Raw genomic sequence first — 10,589 nt, 5'->3', positions numbered from 1 at the left:
TTCCCCAGGCTCAGGCGGTTCCCAAACTACTGGTAGCCTCATTCTTTGCCCTCCCCGAGCTTCTGCATGCACCATGCACTTACCTGCATCCAAAATGGGCCACGTGGGAACTCCTGAGAGGGGTGGGGTGGGCAGGGCCAGCCAGGAACAGGATTTGGGGGTTCTTCAAATTGCACAGAATCTTAGCTAGAGGTTCTCCCGAACCCCTGTGAACCCCCAGCAACCCACCCCTGAGCCTACCAAATTTATTAGCACTGTTCACTGGCAACACAGAATGTGGATATCCTCTGTACAATTCAGAGTTTCAGTTTTGTTTGAAGGACACGAAATCCTTGAGTTACCACCACAATTGACCCCCAAAATTCAGATGGCTAAGCAAAACAGGTATTAAATGAGTGTGCCCCATTTTATGACTTTTCTTGCCTATGTTGTTAAGTGAATCATTGCAGTAGTTAAGTGAGTAACACCATTGTTGAGGAACTTTCTCCATGATGTCTCCATGTTGTATTCCACTTTATAGATTATACTGGTTCAAGGTGCCCTTGAAACTTGACACTTTTGACACTTAAGGCATTTTTGGAAAGCTGTGAAAAACATCATTTTATAACAGACATTAGGCACCTAGTGATGACCTTGAGCAACTGTAGCCATCGTATCTATAATTGTGAATTAGTTTTATGATGATTGAATTAATGCAGTGGTGGGTTTCAAAAATTGTTCAAACCTACTCTGTGGGTGTGGCCTCCTTTATGGGAGTGGTTTGCCGCCCCATGTGACCGGATATGAAGATGCCGACGACACTTGTCAGAACCACCTTAAATTACCTCACACACAGCACTGGCATGCATAAGAATATGATGTAAACTTGTTTTTTAAAAGGCACCTTTGGTTTGCGTTAAAACAACTTCAACACACACAATGTTCTGATTGCACCACAAACGCAGTATCATCCTTACCTTTCACACAGGCACTGAGTTTTAAAAATATGGGCATGATAGTGTAGAATAATCATATCCAAGGACTAGTGGTGGGTTTCAAAAATTTTTGGAACCTCTTCTGTAGGTGTGGCCTGCTTTCTGGGTTCACTGGTGGAACTTATTCTAACTGGTTCGGTAGATTTGACGAACCGGTTCTACCGAATAGGTGCGAACTGGTAGGAACCCACCTCTGAATTAATGGTTTAATTTGTTTACATTGTGTATGCCACCCTGTATATTTTAAGTAGCCTTTATGAAAGAATTGAAACTAAAATAAATGACAAATATTATTGTGTTATTTATTTTAAAAAACATTTTAAATTGCCTTGCCATTTGTGAATTATTTACTTGGGTAAAATGATTAATCTTATTCTATCAGAATGGTCTTTGATTGATCTAATTTGCTACCATGGCTAGTGGCAGCCAAGCCACTGACTGTGTCATCTTCTCTGGTTACGATTCCAGGTGCTGAGGGTAATTTTGGATCTTTGATGTACAAAGAACATGATTTGAGCTACATCTTTTCACCAAAGGAAAATACCAACAGGTGATAACAACCTAAATATAGATATTTTCTGAGCTAGAAACATTGGGCTTTTCTTCAACACATGATGGAAAGTATTAATACAGAACAAGGAAGACAAAAAAAGCAGAGCATTTCATTTGCATGTTGAGAACAAAGATTCAAATGAAAAAGTGACAATTATCTTTCCCTGCACGGTTAGCATCTGCAGCCTCCATCTATAGTCTTTGCTTCTAATGATACTTAATAGCTGCCTTCAAGATATTAATGAAAATTGTCACAGACATGGGAGATATTACAGCATCTAATAAGCCCAAGATAAAGATAAAATGGATGATGGCGTTAAAAAAGGAGCAATAAGTAAAGCATGAACAAATCAAATCATTTAGAACATTTCTAAAAAATAATCTTATGCCAAGCTAAATAGAATAAAATTAACTGATTTGCTAGGAGACTTCACAGATAAGCTAAACTTTATATGTTAAGCTGTTTGCTCTGTATGTAAAGCAGGAGAAACTAATTTTTGGCACCAAACCAGGGGTGGGTTTCAACCGGTTCGCGGTGGTCCCCGCGAACCGGTTGGTAGGCGAACCCGGAAGTAAGTAACTTCCGGGAACGGCGAAGGGCCCACCCGCCCGCGCTCCTTACCGGTCTTTGAAGGCTTCTGCACTTCCACGCAGGCGCATGCACATACAACGCCTGCGTGATTCTCCGTGAGTAGCTGGATGGCACATACAGCGCCTGCGCGAGTCTCCACGAGCAGCTGGAGCATCGCGCAGGCACTAAGACGCATGCGTGAACTGCGCGCGTCCACAAGGACGCCGCCGGCCCCGTTCCAACCGAACCGGTTGGAACGGGATTAGCAACCCACCCCTGCACCAAACTATCATGTAAATATAAGTACCCCATAATCCACTCCTGCATATCACAAGGAAAAAAACTAATGGCAAGGAGGAAAATAGCAACTTTTCTTTAGTTGTAAGGTGAGAGTGAATGTCCTACTTTTGTAATGTGTTGCCTCTCTGGCTTCCGTGAACTCCAAGGGGAGTCATGACGATAGAGTAGCCACAATTTTTATTTTTATTTGAAGTTTGGTAAATGAGGGCTGGGACGGTGAATTATATCATCAAACACAACACTACTGTGTTTCCCCAAAAATAAGACAGGGTCTTATTTTCTTTTGATCCTCGAAATAAGCACTTGGCCTTATTTTCGGGGAGGTCTTATTATTTTTGAGGTACTGGAGGTGGCAAGTGTGATTACCTCATGGCTGCTGCTGTGTTGTAATATTTTCAGGGAGAGCTTATTTTTGGGGAGGGCTTATTTTAGTGCATGCATTCAAAAGACCGATTGGGCTTATTATCTGGGGAGATCTTATTTTCAGGGAACAGGACGGTAGTACATGTCTCCATAAACTCCAGAGAGACTCTCAAATATTCTAAGGGAAATGTGAAACCTATTCTCAAGCACGTCTAGAGAAAAGAAGTAAAAGGGAACGCTTTTTTTCATGGGAGGACGGTTTTTTTAGGAAAATGCAAGAGAAATTTTAATAGAAATAGAATAGAATATAATAGAATAACAGAGTTGGAAGGGACTTTGGAGGTCTTCTAGTCAAACCCCCTGCTCAGGCAGGAAACCCTACACCACTTCAGACAAATGGTTATCCAACATTTTCTTAAAAACTTCCAGTGTTGGAGCATTCAAAACTTCTGGATGCAAGTTTTTCCACTGATTAATTGTTGAGGAAATTTCTCCTTAGTTCTAAGACGTTTCTCTCTTTGATTAGTTTTCACCCATTACTTCTTGTTCCACCCTCAGGTGCTTTGGAGAATAGTTTGACTCCCTCTTCTTTAATCTAACTTTAAGAAAAAAAAAACACTGTGGGTTATAAGCCCACACTTCTCAGCTAAGGCTGAGAAACAATGGTTTAGATGTTATCTTTTTTAAAGGGTATAAAGGTAGTCCTCGACTTACAACAGTTCATTTAGTGACCGTTCAAATTGCAAAGGCACTGAAAAAAGTGACTTATGGCTGTTTTTCACATGTACGACCATTGGAGCATTCCCATGGTCCCATGATCAAAATTCAGATGCATGGCAAATGATTCATGTTTATGACAATTGCAGTGTCCTGGGGTCATGCAATCTCCTTTGGCGATCTTTTGACAAACAAAGTCAATGGAGAATCCAAATTCACTTAACAACTGTGTGGCTAACTTAACAACTGCAATGGTTCACTTAACAACAATGGTAAGAAAAGTGATAAAATGGGGCAAACTCATTTATGAAATGTTTCACTTAGCAACATAAATATTGGGCTTAATTATGGCCATAATTAAAAGACTATTTGTACTTAATGTACTTCACAAGAGGGGAAAAAAACCCTCTCAGTGGTGAGGACTGCACGGGTAATGTACTGTACATCTGATTTGTTATTAACTGTACAGCCCCTTTTGTGATTTGCCAATCAAAGTTGTACCGACTCCACTGGAAAACACCATGTTTGATGTGTCCAAAGTAATAGCAAAAGTTTTATATATTCTATAATATCTGTGACACCTCATTGACAAGGGCAGATCTTCATGTCCCTTTCTCCTCTGCAACTATGAAGAGCAGCATTTGACATAGAATGAACCTTACTACCAGTGTGTAATCATTCGCAATTGATATCTTTCAGCATTTGCTTATCAACATGTAGCCGTGATGGCGAACCTATGGCATACGTGCCACAGGTGGCGCACAGAGCCCTCTATGTTGGCACATGAGTTGTAGCTCCAGCTCAGCTTCGCTGTGCATGCAAACGTGCCTCCTGGCAGCCAGATGGTTTTCAGATCTCCTCTGTGCATGCATGGGGGCTGGGTGCATGTGGGAGATGCACATGCATGTTCAGGGGCGGGGGCAGATGTGGGGTCACACACACATGTGCAGGGGCAAAACACATGGTGGTGCCATGCGCGCATGTGCAGGGCAGGGTGGGTGTGTTTCACACGCATTGCATTACGGATGTGCATGTGCCCGCTTTGGGCACTCACTACCAAAAGGGTTAGTCATCACTGACAAATAGCAATATTTAGTCAGACTTTTATAAAGTGTGTAAAAGTGTTCATGTATACAAGAGAAAGGAGACAAAGCAAGAAAGGGAGCTGTCTGCTGAATGTTTGAAAGTGTGGCTTGTGTCAGTTGGTGCATGTGTATGAGTCTGTTGTGTGTTTATGGGTGTGCTATTCTGTGTAACCAGATGACAATTGTGTGGCTCTTAAATGGTTTGCCTGATTATGCTGATTAATACTTTTTTCTCCATTTCAGCCACAGTTTCAGAGATCACTTATTAAAAAATAGTTGGTGTAGTTTCCCACCACTTTGAGACAGAAGAAACAATGCAGTTACCCTGCCTCTGAACATACGGTTATCATTGTTGTTTTAGAGAATAATGAAACTCTCCTAATCCCATAGACTTTTTTTAAAAAAAATATATGCATGCCTTAGCCACTTTTATGATGAGTTTGAAAGCCCTCCGAAATTTCAATTTATGTGTTTTCTTTTAAAAACGCATATGTTCTCCTCTTCCATTAGTAGTCTTAGGTGGCTTATTAATATTCTTCTCCTATAAAAATGATTAACACCCAACTAAAAATGTCTTTTAAAAATCTATAATACTCTAAGAAGCCTGGATAAAAAGACATGTTTTAAGACCCCCTCTTCAGTTAAGTGTGGAGTGGGAGAGGGAAAGCAGCCCATTTCCAGTGCAGGTTATGCCATAATCTGAAGACAGAATTACGTAGGACCTGTAAAAGCTCTAAGATTTAATGGTGGAATCCCATGAAAGATCTAAGAGAGCCGATTATAGGAACATATGTAGCACTGAAAGTAATCTTGGCCCAAACTATTTCAAGCAACATGGAAATAGAGGTAGGGTAATGGTTGAAGCTGTCAAAACAAACGTTCTTGATTTGTACACCAGAAAAAGTTGTTTGGTAAACAAAGAAAGGGTGAGAAAGAGCGCTTGCCCAAAAATATAGGAGAAAGTTTATTTGTTTATTTGTTTGTTTGTTTGTTTGCCTTTTGATTTATATCCTGCTTTTATTTTTTTTATAAATGTGATGAGTGCAAATATACCTAATATTCTTTCCTTCTATTTTCCCCAAAATAGCAATAGCAATAGCAGTTAGACTTATATATCACTTCATAGGGCTGTCAGCCCTCTCTAAGCGGTTTACAGAGTCAGCAACTTGCCCCCACAGTCTGGGTACTCATTTCACCCACCTCGGAAGGATGGAAGGCTGAGTCAACCTTGAGCCGGTGAGATTAGAACCACTGAACTGCAGATAACAGTCAGCTGAAGTGGCCTGCAGTACTGCACCCTAACCACTGCGCCACCTTGGCTCCCTGTGAGGTGATGTGAGTTGAGGGGGTTCTATGATATGAGGGTTCTATTCTATGATAATTCACCATGGCCAACTCACCATGGGCAACTTGCCATGGCCAACTCACCATGGCTAACTCGCTACAGCCAACTTGCCATGGCTAACTCGCTGCAGGACAATGTGCCATGGCCATCTCACCACAAGACAATTCACTGTTGGACAAGAGTTACACTAAGGCCAAAGAAATGGTGGAATAGAATGATTAAAGAAAGGATCCAAAAGGAGGAACAGAATGAAACGTGAATGGCAAAAATTAAAATAATTTTTATTTATTTTAAATAATTGAATAGAATTGTTAAACTGTCCCGCAGCAAGTTGTCCCATGGCAAGTTGGCCATGGCAAGTTGGCCATGATGTAACGAGTTGGCCATGGCAAGTTGGCCATGGTGAGTTGGCCATGGCGAGTTGGCTGTGGCAAGTTGTGCCATTCCCAGTTGAGAAACCGTGCTGGCCCAAAATTACCCAGCCAGATTTTCATGGTTAAAGCAGGACCAGAACTCACAATCTCATAGCGTCTAGCCTGTTGTTTTAGCCACTAGACCAAACTGGTTCATGACGTGAACCTTGAGCTACAACCTTGAATATCTTCCACAAGTGTCTGTCTGTTGCTACACACATAACATCTTCATCTAAATGATTTTTTTCCCCTACAGTGAAGCTACTTATGTAAACTTTTTGTATTTGTTTGGGAATATGGAGTTGGGAGACAGATTTATAGCCATGTCGGGCAAGAAACCCTGAGCAACAACGTTATCTTCATCAGCTTTCTCCAAATAATGTACTGCACACTAATGATGCAACATTCAACCCTCTAATTATTTGCAGAGACCAACCACAGTTTCTACCTCAACTGACTCCAAACTGTGAATAATTTTGCAATGCCCCCTTTCCAAATAAATGACCACAATGGCCACTTAGAAAAGGTTGTTCTGCCTCTACAATTACTTTCCTCCCTTTTCCTCTTCATCCTCGCATCATGCATGTCAGAATAGCATAATCAATCTCCCAGGGACATTAAAATCGCCTTCTCATCCGTACGCTAAGGTGGTAGGAGGCATGCATGTATAAAAGGATATACGTATATGTATGTATAGACTGTATAGGCTGACGCATGCACAGGGTTTTAAACAGCTTCAAAGATAAGCTTCCATTGTCAGTCCACGTCAGAAAGTAGAGAGGGGGGGAAAAAGGTGGAGAAAGGAAAGATGCCAGATATTTTTTTGACTATTTGTTTGTTCATTCGTTCATCCTTCCTGCCTTTCTAGTCCAAGAAGCATTCCCTACATTTTCAGACAATCAGTTAATACCTCGCTTTTGCTTAAGTAAGCGTGTGTGTGTGTGTTTGTCTGTGTTGGGAGGAACAGAGGCTCCTCTTTTTCTTCAAATTGTGCATATTACCAGCAGAGATTAATGCCCTTTCACTGCTGAGCTGTCAGTGTTAAAGTGACATAGACTATTAACATTCTATTTGTAAGTGGCTGGAGACTTCCTTTAACAATCTTGTAAAAAAAAAAAAGGCCACTGAATCTTGCAGTTGGAGGTGTTTTCTCTGAGATAATCCATTCCTGCACCATTTGATTGGCCAGTGACATGCAGTCTGACAGAATTACTAATGATCCTGTGCAGTAATACTTTTTCAAAAGACTGAGAAAGAAGGCAGAGGAAAAACAGATTATGTCACATGTGTTAGGCCACAGTATTGTGCTATAATACTGACACATTTTTTTCTGACTGATCAAGAAACCATAATTCTAGTTAATTTAAGGGAGAGAAAAAAGTTATTTCTTAAAATTTGGGTCTTTTTCAGTGGTGGGTTCCTACTGGTTCAGACCGGTTCAGCCAAACTGGTAGTAGCTTTGTGGCCTAGATTGCTGGAACTGGCAGTGGCCCAGTCCTGCCACGCTCATGAACCGGTTCTCCCTATGGCGCCATAGGTGCCTCCATCTTATTTTCTGCTTCTACGCATGCGCAGAGCAATTTTAGCTGTCATTATGTATCTATGTTTATAACATCCCAGCATATTAATTTTGGGAGAAAGCATTAATTAATCTGTAAACTGCTTTGTCACTCTTATTCCCATAACAAACTAAAATTGACATATATTACAGCCATCAAAGATCACCTAGAAAAGACTTACTGAGGCAAGTTGTGTTTTTATTCCTTGGTTTGAATTTTCTAAAATGCAATGTTTCATTCTCAGAGCTTCACATTTAGCTAGTGAGTTATTACATTGCCAATCCAAAGAGCATCCGGAAGCTCCAGTTAGTGCAAAATGGAGCAGCCCACGTGGTTTTGTGGAGACCTCGTAGTGCACGTGTATCAGCTTTCCTGTGGGGGCTGCCTTGGTTGCTGATTTGCTTCTGGATGCAATTCAAGGTGCTGGTTAAAGTCCTCCATGCCTGGGGGCCAGGTTGGGGTCAGTCATCTGTCAGTCACATCTACCCAACCTACTAGAGTGAGGAGCCAATGAACATTGCAGGTCCCATCCTCTAGGTAGATACTTCTGGTAAGACCCAGAAAAAGGGCCTTCTGAGAGTGGTGGCTCCCTCTCTCTGGATGATCATTCCTCCAGAGATTAGAATGGCCCCCACTCTAACCCTCTTCCAGAAGGCGCTAAAGACCTGGTTCTGCCAGCGGGTTCCACCACAAATCCGTGAAGCCCTTATCCGGGGAGACATAAGTGCGAAGACTAATCCGCGCCGTTCGAAGCGCTAAGGAAAAATGCGACCCTACCGTGATGACATAATCCCGGAGGGCAAATCCGCACCCTCCGAAGCACTCAGCATCCTAAACCTAACCCTAAACCTAACCCTAAACCTAACCCTAAACCTAACCCTAAACCTAACCCTAAACCTAAACCTAACCCTAAACCTAACCCTAACCCTAACCCTAACCCTAACCCTAACCCTAAACCTAAACCTAAACCTAAACCTAACCCTAAAGCAAACCCCTAAACCTAATCCTAACCCTTACCTTAATTTAAATCCGCTTTCTGCTGCCGCGCTGTTTTAAAGCGCCCTTCTGTCGCCGTGCTGTTGTCGCAGTGGTGATGACGCACGGTGATGACATCGCGGCTTTAGCGACACAATTTTATCACCGCTATTTTGACGAGCGCGGTTTTGTCGTGCCACGCTGCCAGCGGGCCTGGAGAACCCAGAGCAGGATGGATTCCATTAAATGGCTAGTGTGATGTTTTGTTGCCAGGGTGAGGGGTGGGGGGCTATTATGTTATCTTATTATTTTATTTTATTGGTTTTATTCTTTATACCTCTGTAAACCGCCTTGAGTTGCCATGTGCGAATAGGCAGCAATATAAATTTTCTAGTAAATAAATAAATAAATTAGGGCCAAGTCATAATGAAGCAGATCATCATCATCATCATCATCATCATCATCATCCTCATCGTCATCCAATAAGAATCTTTCACTTGGCATTGATAAGATCAGGGAAGATAAAATTAAAAAAAAATATGTTTAAAAAAGTGAAATTAAATTAAATTACTTATTTGAAACATGGGTCTGAACTAAATGGAAAAAAATCAGAATGCTGTATTCCTGTTCCTGAATTTCTAACTTACTTGTAATAAATAATACTTGGATATTTTGGCTTCCAGATGTAAACTTTAATAACAGGCAAGCTATTGCTTTCTACCAGAAGAATAGAGTAACCAAACTTATATGTCTTTTGAAGTACCTAACGAACCTTTATAAAGCAGAATATTTAGAAGCATAATTTTACTTGGTGGAATAAAATACAATCTTCTAGAACAATTAAAATATATGTTGCAATATTTATAGGGTATTTATAGCATTTTGTATAGTTCTGTTTATCTTTACTCAGCAAAGTATAAAAATAAAGGGATTGGGGGGGGGGGGAGAAAAGAATCCTTGTCAAGTTTTTGAAAATCTGCAGAAAATTGATAAGCAAATGTGTTTTTGTTGCTGCAAAGAGCAGAACTAGAAATGATGGTAAATTTGGGGGAACTGATCTTATATTTCAGAATTAAGAGAATGTAAATCTGGTTTGTAATTTCCTCCCCTCCAAATTTTTTTTACTTTACCTCCCTACCTTATTTTTAGGGTACCTGAGAATTTCTTTTGAATAAAATGGCTAATGTAGTAGTAACTAATATAAGCATTCACTATCATGTGTGTGTATGTATGTATGTATGTATGTATGCATGCAAGTGTATATGTATACACAAAGATACACACACACACACACACACACACACCCTATATATAGCATAAATTAAAGAGTATACTTTAAATTAACTGAAAAAAATAAAAGGACAATGTGTATGTATGTGTGTATCAGAGGTTGGTTCCTACCGTTTGGACCGGTTCGGCCAAACTGGTAGTGGTACACTGGCCTGGGTCGCAGAAGCAGCAGTGACCCAGGCTGGCCATGCCCCCAAACTGGTTCCCCAGTCACCGCCACCATCTTTTTTGGGAGTTCTGCACATGCGCAGAACAATTTCCATTGAACTGCACATGCATGCGCAGCACACATCCAGCATGCACATGAGTGAACTGGCAGTAACGCCAGCTAGAACCCACCCCCAGTGTGTATGTACATATACCCGCAAAAATATATACCGCAGGAATATATACTATATACTATGTAAAAGCAGGAATTAGTGAAGGATTTGGATTTGACCCATCA

This window comes from Thamnophis elegans, chromosome 3 (assembly GCF_009769535.1).
Source record: "Thamnophis elegans isolate rThaEle1 chromosome 3, rThaEle1.pri, whole genome shotgun sequence".
In the NCBI taxonomy this organism is placed as follows: Eukaryota; Metazoa; Chordata; class Lepidosauria; order Squamata; family Colubridae; genus Thamnophis; species Thamnophis elegans.
The sequence above is the reverse complement of the archived record's forward strand: the minus strand, read 5'-3'. Positions refer to the sequence as shown.